This window comes from Rutidosis leptorrhynchoides, chromosome 3 (assembly GCF_046630445.1).
Source record: "Rutidosis leptorrhynchoides isolate AG116_Rl617_1_P2 chromosome 3, CSIRO_AGI_Rlap_v1, whole genome shotgun sequence".
Classification (NCBI taxonomy): domain Eukaryota; kingdom Viridiplantae; phylum Streptophyta; class Magnoliopsida; order Asterales; family Asteraceae; genus Rutidosis; species Rutidosis leptorrhynchoides.
In genome coordinates, this window is record NC_092335.1 from 122383995 (window position 1) to 122398182 (window position 14188).

General features: G+C 34.3%; 1 non-coding gene across 1 annotated transcript; it reads left to right on the plus strand.

The window, feature by feature from the left end:
• The first annotated feature begins 1012 nt into the window (after positions 1–1012).
• On the plus strand, positions 1013–1119 carry LOC139903624 (small nucleolar RNA R71). Its single transcript, XR_011778434.1, has one exon. It is a non-coding gene; the product is annotated as a small nucleolar RNA R71 (small nucleolar RNA).
• The last annotated feature ends 13069 nt before the right edge of the window (positions 1120–14188 follow it).

The window sequence follows — 14188 nt, forward strand, 5'->3', positions numbered from 1 at the left end:
CATTTTACTCGGGTAAGGAAGTGGTGGTTGGTATGGTTTAACATAAGGTTTTTCTTTAACTGTGTTATCTTCATTAACCTTTTCAACTACCGGTTCTGTTTCCTTATCTTGTTCAGGTTGTGGTTCTTGTAGAGTAGGAATAGCATCATCAGAAATTACAGGCATTTCAGGTGGTTTAAGTGTAATACCACTTCTTGTGGTAATGGCTTTAGCTGTTTCATTCCGGGAGTTAGCATTTGTATCACTAGGTAGACTTCCTGGTTTTCTTTCACCAATCAACCTTGCTAGGTTGCTTACTTCTTGTTCCAGATTTTGAATAGAAGCTTGTTGATTTCTAAATGCTTGAGCATTTTGTTCATTAGTTTGTTTCTGAGATGTGAAAAACTGAGTTTGAGATTCAACTAGCTTTGTCATCATGTCTTCTAAATTTGGCTTTTTATCATCGGTTTGTGGTGGTTTATTTTGAAAAATAGGTCTTTGCTGATTGTAAGTATTGTTGGATACCTGTTGATTACTAGGACCTTGTTGGTTGTTGTATGGAACATTTCGGTTATAGTTCTGATTTTGATTGTAAATTGTTCTTGGCGGTTGATAATTATTCTGATAATTATTTTCAGGCCTTTGGTTTATGTATGAAACATTCTCTCTTTGTTCCATTGTTAGTTCAATACTGAGACAATATTTTGTCAAATGTGGTCCTCCACACTGCTCACAACTAATTCGTATTGAGTGAATATCCTTAGTCATCTTTTCCATTCATCTCTCGACAGCATCTATCTTTGCGGAAATGGAATCTAAGTCATGGCTAGAATCGGCTCTAGCTGCTTTAGATGACCTAACGATATCTTTTTCTTGGTGCCACTCATGTGAGTGGGAAGCAGTGTTATCAATAATTTTGTAAGCGTCAGTTGCGGTTTTCTTCATAATGGAACCACCAGCTGCTATATCGATGTCTTTTCGTGTAGTGATGTCGCATCCTTGGTAGAATATTTGTACTATTTGACAGGTGTCTAAACCATGTTGCGGACATCCTCTTAATAACTTTTCAAATCTTGTCCACGCCTCATATAGAGTTTCATTTGGCTTTTGTGTGAACGTAATAATTTCTCCTTGAAGTCTCACGGCTTTAGATGCCGGAAAGAATTGTTTAAGAAATTTTTCAACTAAAACGTCCCATGTATCAATCGCCCCTTCAGGTAACGATTCTAACCAATCTTTGGCATCTCCCTTTAAAGTCCAGGGAAATAACATGAGATATATCTGTTCATCCTCCACTTCTCGGATTTTAAATAGTGTACAGATCCTATTAAAGGTACGAAGATGTTCATTTGGATCTTCCTTCAGCGCACCACTAAATTGGCATTGATTAGTTACCATGTGTAGGATTTGTTCTTTGATTTCATAATCTGGCACATTAATGTCTGGTTGAGTAATTGCGTGACCTTGGCCAGTGCGTTTAGCTCTCATTCGGTCTTCCATACTTAGAGGTTCCAGATTATCCATTATTGAATTTGTTGAATCTGAATCACTAGAGGATTCTGATTTAATGGTAGGTTCCTCGACAATCTCTGTTTGAATGATTGGTGGTTCCGGAGGAAAGATAAATGGTTCAGGATCTCTGAATTGTCCATGAATATCCTCCGGATTCTCAATTGTGAGGTCGGGTTCAAAAAATGGATTATCGGAAATTTGAATTGGAGTACTTGGTCGACTGGATGACGATTCTAAAGAAAAATCAACGGCGACAATATTAGCTAGATGTCTTGATCGAGTTATAGGTGGTGAACATACAAAAGGTGGTGAACGTTTTGCTCGGTGCATTCACTGAATATCCTATTAGTTATAAAAGATAAAAATTATATAAGTTATCAAATTAATAGACTTTTCTGCTTTTGCCCACGTTTCGAATAGCCAATAGATGCAGCAGGGAGCCAGAACCCTTTAAATCGGAAGCTCACAACTCAGCCACTAACAAATCCAACTATTACTACGAAGCAGAAAATTTGGATGTCTATCAATTTAACCACTTAAAATAATTTTTCGTTGAAATTTAAAGAAATTTTAGAGAAGAAATAGAAAAAATCTAAGTCCTAAAAACTAGAGCGGCGAAAAATAAGAAAGAAAAAGAGCGCGTCGAAAAACGTCGAAAAATAAATAGTCGAAAAATAATAGAAAGAACGTAGCGCGTCTAAACTTAAAAGTCTAAAAACTAAGAATTAAAAGTTGCGTCGAAATATATTAAAGATTAAAAGAAAAACTATATCCCAAATGGCAATAACTTAAAAAGGTACTAAAATTTATAAAACGGCGTCGCAAAATTCTAAAGCACCTAAATCTTAGTCTAAAGAAAAAGCACTTAAGGGATTTTACGGCAAAGCCTAAAAATCTAGAAATAAAAATAACTATGGCAAATACTATGTTTTAAAACTAAATAAGAGCGAAAAATACAAAAATTACGCTAAAATGACTAAAAATATACAATTAATATAAATAAAACTTAAAGTTTTAAAAATACAATTTTTATAAAAATATTATTTTTATATTATTATTTATAAAAGTATTAATCTTAAAACTAATAAAACTAAATTAAAACTAAGTAATACAAAATAATAAAATTAAAACTAAATAATATAATAATTATACCCTAATTTGGGTTTAATAAAAATTATAATAATTATTACTCCGTAATTAATGTTGTACGAGAATCAATTAGGGCGTGTCAGAACCCCTCATGCGATCACATGGGGTTTAGGTTATCCAGCCATGCGATCGCATGGCTTCGAATTCCAGGCCTTGTATTGGGCTGCTACAGTGTTCTGGCCCGAATGTTTTATTATTATTATTTTTTTCTGTTTTAAGATTATATAAAATATATATATAACTTAAATACAAATTTAATTTTAAAAACTAAAATAAAAAATACTTTTTAACTTTATATATATTTAACAACTCTTAAAAACAAATATATAGATTTTTTTATATTTTCTTTTTATATTTTTAGTTTTTAATATTTAAAACGTATATTTTTTTTATACAAAGAACTTAAAAAATCTTTTTTTTATATATATAGCGTTTCGCTTCCGGCGTTTTAGTATCCCCGGCAGCGGCGCCAAAAATACTTGATGTGTGCGAGGTGGTGTATAAAATAGTTATATATTTGCTACAAAATACTATTAAATACGATACAATTTTACACAAGTGATTTATTTATTTATAGAGTGGATATACCTAAACCTTGCTACAACACTTATAGGCAGTGTACCTAATCGTACAGTAGTGTAGTTTTTAGTAAGTTCGGTTCGTCCACAGGGAACTCTAGCCAAGCTTAACGCTATATTAGTTTTAACTTATAATTGTAAAAATATAAAAATATATAAAAGTAGTATTATTATTATAAAAGAGGGTTTTTACTGTTTAATGACCGGTTTGTCGATTTTAAAACTTTAGTCGCAGTTAAAACATAATGTAAAATATTAAATATATAAAAGACTTAATTTAAAGCGTAAAGTAAATAACGATAATGAAATTGCGATAAATAAAAGTGCGATAAAATAAAATTGCGATAAAATAAAATTGCGATAATTAAAGAGTACGATAATTAAAAGTGCAATTAAATACAATGACAGTAAATAAAAGTGCGATAATTAAAAGTGCAATTAAATATGAAATAAAGGAAATTAAATATGAAATAAAGGAATTATGCTTATTTAAACTTCCGTAATTATGATGTTCGACGTGTTGTTTTTAGTTTATTCCCATGGGTTAATTGTTCTTTGTCCTGGATTATTCAATATGTCCATATGGATTTATCCATAATAGTCCATCAGTCATAATCATAAAATGCGGAAGTCTTCGTCAAATTATTCTTATTCCCGAAGTCAAATATTCCAACTAATTGGGAATTCGAATTGTAACAAGGTCTTAATACTTTTTTTTATGAATACACCAGGTTATCGACTGCGTGTAAACCAAGGTTTTACTACTTTGTTAACAATTACACAAATTACCCTTGAATGTAATCCACCCCTGTTTCAACAAGTCTATTAACTATTAATCCAGTTCCGTGTCCGGTAAAATGAACAATTATTGGTATTTATAGATATCCCGCCCACCGTGCCCAGTCAAGCGTATGTGGTTATATATAAATACGTCAAATTATAAGTCTATATATTAAATTAACGAGGTATCATTTAGTTAATATAAAGCTCATTAATAGCCCATAGTCTAATTTCCACAAGTGTCGTTCTTTTATCCAAACCCCAATTATGGTACAAAGCCCAATTACCCAATTTTAATATTTAGTCCAACATCATGATTACTTCGTCTTAAATAAGCATAATAATAACTTAGCTACGAGACATTAATTTAAAAATAACATTAACCATAACTTACAGTGATTAAAAATAGCGTAGCGTTACACGGACAGAATTTCGACTTACACCCTTACAACATTCGCTAACATACCCTTATTATTAGAATTTAAAATTAAAATTAAAATTAAAATATAATATATATATATATATATATATATATATATATATATATATATATATATATATATATATATATATATACATACGTGAGATAGATAGAGGAAAGATATATGGATATATGATCACCAAACTGCGAAATTTATAGGCATGTGGCCAGCCACCTACTGCCATGCGATCGCATGGATTTAACACTTCCAGGCCATGCGATCGCATGGCCTGCTTTTCCAGCTCACAAGTCTTTGTTTGTTTATTTGCCGACGGTTTAATAAATAAATATAATATATAAATAATTTTAAGAATTATTTAAATATTATATTATATTTATGTGCATAGTTGACTTGAAATTTTTAGTCCGTTGCGTCGAGCGTTTAGAGTTGACTCTGGTCCCGGTTCCGGATTTTCGAACGTCCTTGCGTACAATTTAATATCTTGTATTTTGCGTTTCGCGTCTTGTATTCTTGTAATTTTGAGACGTTTCTCATCAATAATTTGAACCTCTTTGATTGTACTTTGTACTTTTGAGCTTTTTGGTCGTTTGCGTCTTCAATTCGTCGAATCTGTCTTTTGTCTTCACCTTTTATTATTTAAACGAATATCACTTGTAAATAGAACAATTGCAACTAAAAGCTTGTCTTTCTTGAGGGATAATGCTATGAAATATATGTTCGTTTTTAGCATTATCAATTCGAATTCTCCAACCTTGGATACACATGAGTGGCAAACAATTGATCCCCCGATCAAATGAGATTTGAGTACGAATTATGTATAATGATCGAGTTATAGAGAGAAACATTGTGTGAGGGAAAGATTGTAATATTTGACAAAATTTCAAGTATTCAAATAACGAAGGCTCATGTGTGTCCTATATTTATATGCAAAGAGTTAAGCCTTACACTTCGGGTGCAAAGAGTTAAGCCTTACACTTCGGACATCACGTGTCATAATCTAATTGAATGGTCAACCCCAAAGACTCGGAGTTGACCATTCAATCTCCAAAGACTCGAAGCTGACTTTTCATGTCAGGGCTTACGTGACATTATAACGGGTTGTGCGCACTACCGTGTTGCATGGGGCTGATACGTTGACCGACACCTAAAGGGTTACGTGTTCACGTTATTTGGATTAAACGTTTTCACGGCCTAATAGCTTTAAATTACGTTAACGATGAACGAATAACATATAATTCCCTTCATCTTGTAACGTTATCCTGAAAGCACAACAATAGATTAAAACCTGCATAAATCGTCATTTCAAGGGTATATTTATGTTTATCACCATGTTTATTTCTTTAATAAATCCACTTTGTTGTCTTGCTAAACCCATTATTTAACAATAATTTTTCTTGCATTTGAAGTATCTTAGTGTACGAACGAAAAGATTGATGTCTACCCTGACACACATGATTGGCTATGGATTACCTTCCAAGGTCACTAATACTACTCCCATTATGTTACTACTCCCACCGATGTTGACTTTGGCCGGGTAACAAGATGTCTCATAGTTTTGTGACCTCAATGGTTGTATGCAATATCTTCTAAACTTGTAGCAGTGATGGAGATCCTTACTAGTTTGCTTGAATAGGCTGGGTGATCAAACATAAAATGGTTCAAAGGGTTAGGTCTACACTTGATCAAAAAATTAGGGGGATTTAAGGGCATTCGGAGTTTAACTCTTCGGTTGGGAATACCGTGAATAATCCCAATACGATATGATGATCTCATAAAGGGTGGTTAAATGTAGCCCACCATTGTGCGGGTTAGCAGGAATTAATGGCTCAGGAAAGGTGTTAGAATTTATGTTTAAAGAACACTACCTGAGACCATAGGTTAGATGTTGTCTTCCAGAAGCGTGGGTAATTAAGGAGAGATTAACACACACCTTAATGGGGGCAGGTGCATTGAGTATTTGGTTATGTATTAAGAGGAAATTTTGAAGAACCGAGAGTATGATGATTGGGTTGTATCACGTCTATTTATAAGTGGAGGCTCTTTGTGTTTAAGTGCCACGTAAGGAGACAAGAGGGGCGTGCCAGTGCCTTTTATGAGTTAGCGCTTGGACCAGCTAGCCTTTACCTTGCGCATGCGTTCTCCACGCTACTTTGTCATAGCACCTTTATATGGTTAGTTGGCTTCCTGTGCTTTTAGCGTCTGGTAGCGCTTTTAGTGATGCCATTATCACATGTTAACCTCGTGCATTTGACATGTGCAAGTATGTGCATCATTAACGGGTAACAAGATGTCTCATGGTTTTATGGCCTCAATGCTGAATGTTATTTGGGATACCAGCTATCTTGATGTTATTGACTATATCATGTGTGATTTCTTCATTGGTGTGCGAGGGTTATGGAAAAGCTCGGGCCAAGTTGTCAACATAATCAATGTCTATGGGTCACACAATGATATTGAGAAACAAAATAGGTGGGATGATCTTACGACACTACTTAAAAGAGATAGTGGTGAAGCTTATGTTTTATGTTGAGATTTCAATGAAGTTCGAGAACAAACGGAAAGATTAAATTGTAAAAACATTGCTAGAAGAGCTAAAACATTCAATAAATTTATCGAAACAAACAATCTCATGGATTTACCTATGGGTGGCCTTAAATTCACCTGAGTTAGTGAAATATAGTAAACTAGATCATTTTCTAGTAACAAAAGAATTCAACCTTATGTGGAAAAATTTAACGGTGGTGGCGTTGAAGAGAAAAATGTCGGATCACTGTCAAATTTTGTTAAAGGATGAAGAAAATCTTTCGGTCCAAAGCCTATCAAAGTCTTCGATGAGTGGCTAAAAGTGGATGGCATTGAAAAAAATTATAAGTGATTCTTGGAACGAAACAGTTACAAATGTGAAGAGAAAAAGTTACAAATGTGAACGAAACTGTATATTTTGATTTAAGCTCAATAGATTAAAACTAGTCTTAAAAAATAAATGTAGTTCGATTTTTGATCAGTTGGAAGGTGATATTGAGACATTCAAAGAGATTGCAAACAAGTTAGAAACGAAGGCAGAGAATGAGATGTTAAGCGATAGTGAAAGAGAAATGTGGAAGGAGGCAAGGAAAAAATGGTTAGATAATGAAAAAAAATAAATATAAACACGCTGAAACAAAAAGCAAAGGTTTGGTAGATACTCGAAGGAGATAAGAATTCAAAATATTTTCATTCCTTGATCCGTAAAAGATACACCAGGAACAATATTAGAGGCGGTGTTTGAAATGAGGAACCACACGACATCAAAGAAGGAGCATTCAGACATTTCTCGAGAATATTCGAAGGACATGATGGAGATAGACCGAACATGGAAAAATTATGTTATCCAACTTTAGCTCATGATAAAGCCGTGAGCCTTGAGGAAAAATTTGATGAAAAGGAAATCTTAGAGGCGATCAATGAATGTGGTAGCTTAAAGGCTCCGGGTCCGGATGTGTTCAATACGTTATCTTTTGAAATATTTTGGAACATTATCAAGGCGGATCTTGTGGCGGCTATCTCATAGTTTTGGGAATATGGAGAAATTTCTAGAGGTTGCAATTGAAATGTCCCGTTCTTATTGATTAAAAACGTTCCATATTAATTGATTTCGTTACGAGGTTTTGACCTCTATATGAGACGTTTTTCAAAGACTGCATTCATTTTAAAACAAACCATAACCTTTATTTCATCAATAAAGGTTTAAAAAGCTTTACGTAGATTATCAAATAATGATAATCTAAAATATCCTGTTTACACACGACCATTACATAATGGTTTACAATACAAATATGTTACAACAAAATAAGTTTCTTGAATGCAGTTTTTACACAATATCATACAAGCATGGACTCCAAATCTCGTCCTTATTTAAGTATGCGACAGCGGAAGCTCTTAATAATCACCTGAGAATAAACATGCTTAAAACGTCAACAAAAATGTTGGTGAGTTATAGGTTTAACCTATATATATCAAATCATAATAATAGACCACAAGATTTCATATTTCAATACACATCTCATACATAGAGATAAAAATCATTCATATGGTGAACACCTGGTAACCGACATTAACAAGATGCATATATAAGAATATCCCCATCATTCCGGGACACCCTTCGGATATGATATAAATTTCGAAGTACTAAAGCATCCGGTACTTTGGATGGGGCTTGTTGGGCCCGATAGATCTATCTTTAGGATTCGCGTCAATTAGGGTGTCTGTTCCCTAATTCTTAGATTACCAGACTTAATAAAAAGGGGCATATTCGATTTCGATAATTCAACCATAGAATGTAGTTTCACGTACTTGTGTCTATTTTGTAAATCATTTATAAAACCTGCATGTATTCTCATCCCAAAAATATTAGATTTTAAAAGTGGGACTATAACTCACTTTCACAGATTTTTACTTCGTCGGGAAGTAAAACTTGGCCACTGGTTGATTCACGAACCTATAACAATATATACATATATATCAAAGTATGTTCAAAATATATTTACAACACTTTTAATATATTTTGATGTTTTAAGTTTATTAAGTCAGCTGTCCTCGTTAGTAACCTACAACTAGTTGTCCACAGTTAGATGTATAGAAATAAATCGATAAATATTATCTTGAATCAATCCACGACCCAGTGTATACGTATCTCAGTATTGATCACAACTCAAACTATATATATTTTGGAATCAACCTCCACCCTGTATAGCTAACTCCAACATTCACATATAGAGTGTCTATGGTTGTTCCGAAATATATATAGATGTGTCGACATGATAGGTCGAAACATTGTATACGTGTCTATGGTATCTCAAGATTACATAATATACAATACAAGTTGATTAAGTTATGGTTGGAATAGATTTGTTACCAATTTTCACGTAGCTAAAATGAGAAAAATTATCCAATCTTGTTTTACCCATAACTTCTTCATTTTAAATCCGTTTTGAGTGAATCAAATTGCTATGGTTTCATATTGAACCCTATTTTATGAATCTAAACAGAAAAAGTATAGGTTTATAGTCGGAAAAATAAGTTACAAGTCGTTTTTGTAAAGGTAGTCATTTCAGTCGAAAGAACGACGTCTAGATGACCATTTTAGAAAACATACTTCCACTTTGAGTTTAACCATAATTTTTGGATATAGTTTCATGTTCATAATAAAAATCATTTTCTCTGAATAACAACTTTTAAATCAAAGTTTTTCATAGTTTTTAATTAACTAACCCAAAACAGCCCGCGGTGTTACTTCGACGGCGTAAATCCGGTTTTACGGTGTTTTTCGTGTTTCCAGGTTTTAAATCATTAAGTTAGCATATCATATAGATATAGAACATGTGTTTAGTTGATTTTAAAAGTCAAGTTAGAAGGATTAACTTTTGTTTGCGAACAAGTTTAGAATTAACTAAACTATGTTCTAGTGATTACAAGTTTAAACCTTCGAATAAGATAGCTTTATATGTATGAATCGAATGATGTTATGAACATCATTACTACCTTAAGTTCCTTGGATAAACCTACTGGAAAAGAGAAAAATGGATCTAGCTTCAATGGATCCTTGGATGGCTCGAAGTTCTTGAAGCAGAATCATGACACGAAAACAAGTTCAAGTAAGATCATCACTTGAAATAAGATTGTTATAGTTATAGAAATTGAACCAAAGTTTGAATATGATTATTACCTTGTATTAGAATGATAACCTACTGTAAGAAACAAAGATTTCTTGAGGTTGGATGATCACCTTACAAGATTGGAAGTGAACTAGCAAACTTGAAAGTATTCTTGATTTTATGAAACTAGAACTTTTGGAATTTATGAAGAACACTTAGAACTTGAAGATAGAACTTGAGAGAGATCAATTAGATGAAGAAAATTGAAGAATGAAAGTGTTTGTAGGTGTTTTTGGTCGTTGGTGTATGGATTAGATATAAAGGATATGTAATTTTGTTTTCATGTAAATAAGTCATGAATGATTACTCATATTTTTGTAATTTTATGAGATATTTCATGCTAGTTGCCAAATGATGGTTCCCACATGTGTTAGGTGACTCACATGGGCTGCTAAGAGCTGATCATTGGAGTGTATATACCAATAGTACATACATCTAAAAGCTGTGTATTGTACGAGTACGAATACGGGTGCATACGAGTAGAATTGTTGATGAAACTGAACGAGGATGTAATTGTAAGCATTTTTGTTAAGTAGAAGTATTTTGATAAGTGTATTGAAGTCTTTCAAAAGTGTATAAATACATATTAAAACACTACATGTATATTCATTTTAACTGAGTCGTTAAGTCATCGTTAGTCGTTACATGTAAGTGTTGTTTTGAAACCTTTAGGTTAACGATCTTGTTAAATGTTGTTAACCCAATGTTTATAATATCAAATGAGATTTTAAATTATTATATTATCATTATATTATCATGTATGAATATCTCTTAATATGATATATATACATTAAATGTCTTTACAACGATAATCGTTACATATATGTCTCGTTTAAAAATCATTAAGTTAGTAGTCTTGTTTTTACATATGTAGTTCATTGTTAATATACTAAATGATATGTTTACTTATCATAGTATCATGTTAACTATATATATATATCCATATATATGTCATCATATAGTTTTTACAAGTTTTAACGTTCGTGAATCACCGGTCAACTTGGGTGGTCAATTGTCTATATGAAACATATTTCAATTAATCAAGTCTTAACAAGTTTGATTGCTTAACATGTTGGAAACATTTAATCATGTAAATATCAATCTCAATTAATATATATAAACATGGAAAAGTTCGGGTCACTACAGTACCTACCCGTTAAATAAATTTCGTCCCGAAATTTTAAGCTGTTGAAGGTGTTGACGAATCTTCTGGAAATAGATGCGGGTATTTCTTCTTCATCTGATCTTCACGCTCCCAGGTGAACTCGGGTCCTCTACGAGCATTCCATCGAACCTTAACAATTGGTATCTTGTTTTGCTTAAGTCTTTTAACCTCACGATCCATTATTTTGACGGGTTCTTCGATGAATTGAAGTTTTTCGTTGATTTGGATTTCATCTAACGGAATAGTGAGATCTTCTTTAGCAAAATATTTCTTCAAATTCGAGACGTGGAAAGTGTTATGTACAGCCGCGAGTTGTTGAGGTAACTCTAGTCGGTAAGCTACTGGTCCGACACGATCAATAATCTTGAATGGTCCAATATACCTTGGATTTAATTTCCCTCGTTTACCAAATCGAATAACGCCTTTCCATGGTGCAACTTTAAGCATGACCATCTCTCCAATTTCAAATTCTATATCTTTTCTTTTAATGTCAGCGTAGCTCTTTTGTCGACTTTGGGCGGTTTTCAACCGTTGTTGAATTTGGATGATCTTCTCGGTAGTTTCTTGTATAATCTCCGGACCCGTAATCTGTCTATCCCCCACTTCACTCCAACAAATCGGAGACCTGCACTTTCTACCATAAAGTGCTTCAAACGGCGCCATCTCAATGCTTGAATGGTAGCTGTTGTTGTAGGAAAATTCTGCTAACGGTAGATGTCGATCCCAACTGTTTCCGAAATCAATAACACATGCTCGTAGCATGTCTTCAAGCGTTTGTATCGTCCTTTCGCTCTGCCCATCAGTTTGTGGATGATAGGCAGTACTCATGTCTAGACGAGTTCCTAATGCTTGCTGTAATGTCTGCCAGAATCTTGAAATAAATCTGCCATCCCTATCAGAGATAATAGAGATTGGTATTCCATGTCTGGAGACGACTTCCTTCAAATACAGTCGTGCTAACTTCTCCATCTTGTCATCTTCTCTTATTGGCAGGAAGTGTGCTGATTTGGTGAGACGATCAACTATTACCCAAATAGTATCAAAACCACTTGCAGTCCTTGGCAATTTAGTGATGAAATCCATGGTAATGTTTTCCCATTTCCATTCCAGGATTTCGGGTTGTTGAAGTAGACCTGATGGTTTCTGATGCTCAGCTTTGACCTTAGAACACGTCAAACATTCTCCTACGTATTTAGCAACATCGGCTTTCATACCCGGTCACCAAAAATGTTTCTTGAGATCCTTGTACATCTTCCCCGTTCCAGGATGTATTGAGTATCTGGTTTTATGAGCTTCTCTAAGTACCATTTCTCTCATATCTCCAAATTTTGGTACCCAAATCCTTTCAGCCCTATACCGGGTTCCGTCTTCCCGAATATTAAGATGCTTCTCCGATCCTTTGGGTATTTCATCCTTTAAATTTCCCTCTTTTAAAACTCCTTGTTGCGCCTCCTTTATTTGAGTAGTAAGGTTATTATGAATCATTATATTCATAGATTTTACTCGAATGGGTTCTCTGTCCTTCCTGCTCAAGGCATCGGCTACCACATTTGCCTTCCCCGGGTGGTAACGAATCTCAAAGTCGTAATCATTCAATAATTCAATCCACCTACGCTGCCTCATATTCAGTTGTTTCTGGTTAAATATGTGTTGAAGACTTTTGTGGTCGGTATATATAATACTTTTGACCCCATATAAGTAGTGCCTCCAAGTCTTTAATGCAAAAACAACCGCGCCTAATTCCAAATCATGCGTCGTATAATTTTGTTCGTGAATCTTCAATTGTCTAGACGCATAAGCAATCACCTTCGTTCGTTGCATTAATACACAACCGAGACCTTGCTTTGATGCATCACAATAAATCACAAAATCATCATTCCCTTCAGGCAATGACAATATAGGTGCCGTAGTTAGCTTTTTCTTCAATAACTGAAACGCTTTCTCTTGTTCATCATTCCATTCAAATTTCTTCCCTTTATGCGTTAATGCAGTCAAGGGTTTTGCTATTCTGGAAAAGTCTTGGATGAACCTTCTGTAGTAACCAGCTAGTCCTAAAAACTGGCGTATGTGTTTCGGAGTTTTCGGGGTTTCCCACTTTTCAATAGTTTCTATCTTTGCCGGATCCACCTTAATACCTTCTTTGTTCACTATGTGACCGAGGAATTGAACTTCTTCCAACCAAAATGCACACTTTGAAAACTTAGCGTACAATTCTTCCTTCCTCAATACTTCTAACACCTTTCTCAAATGTTCACCGTGTTCTTGGTCATTCTTTGAGTAAATAAGTATGTCATCAATGAAAACAATGACAAACTTGTCAAGGTATGGTCCACACACTCGGTTCATAAGGTCCATGAACACAGCTGGTGCATTAGTTAAACCCAACGGCATGACCATAAACTCGTAATGACCGTAACGTGTTCTGAAAGCAGTCTTTGGAATATCATCTTCTTTCACCCGCATTTGATGATACCCGGAACGTAAGTCAATCTTTGAATAAACAGACGAGCCTTGTAGTTGATCAAATAAGTCATCGATTCTCGGTAGTGGGTAGCGGTTCTTGATGGTAAGTTTGTTCAACTCTCGGTAGTCGATACACAACCTGAATGTACCATCTTTCTTCTTGACAAACAAAACAGGAGCTCCCCACGGTGATGTGCTTGGTCGAATGAAACCACGCTCTAAAAGTTCTTGTAATTGGCTTTGTAGTTCTTTCATCTCGCTGGGTGCGAGTCTGTAAGGAGCACGAGCTATTGGTGCAGCTCCTGGTACAAGATCTATTTGAAATTCAACGGATCGATGTGGGGGTAATCCCGGTAATTCTTTCGGAAATACATCAGGAAATTCTTTTGCGACGGGAACATCATTGATGCTCTTTTCTTCAGTTTG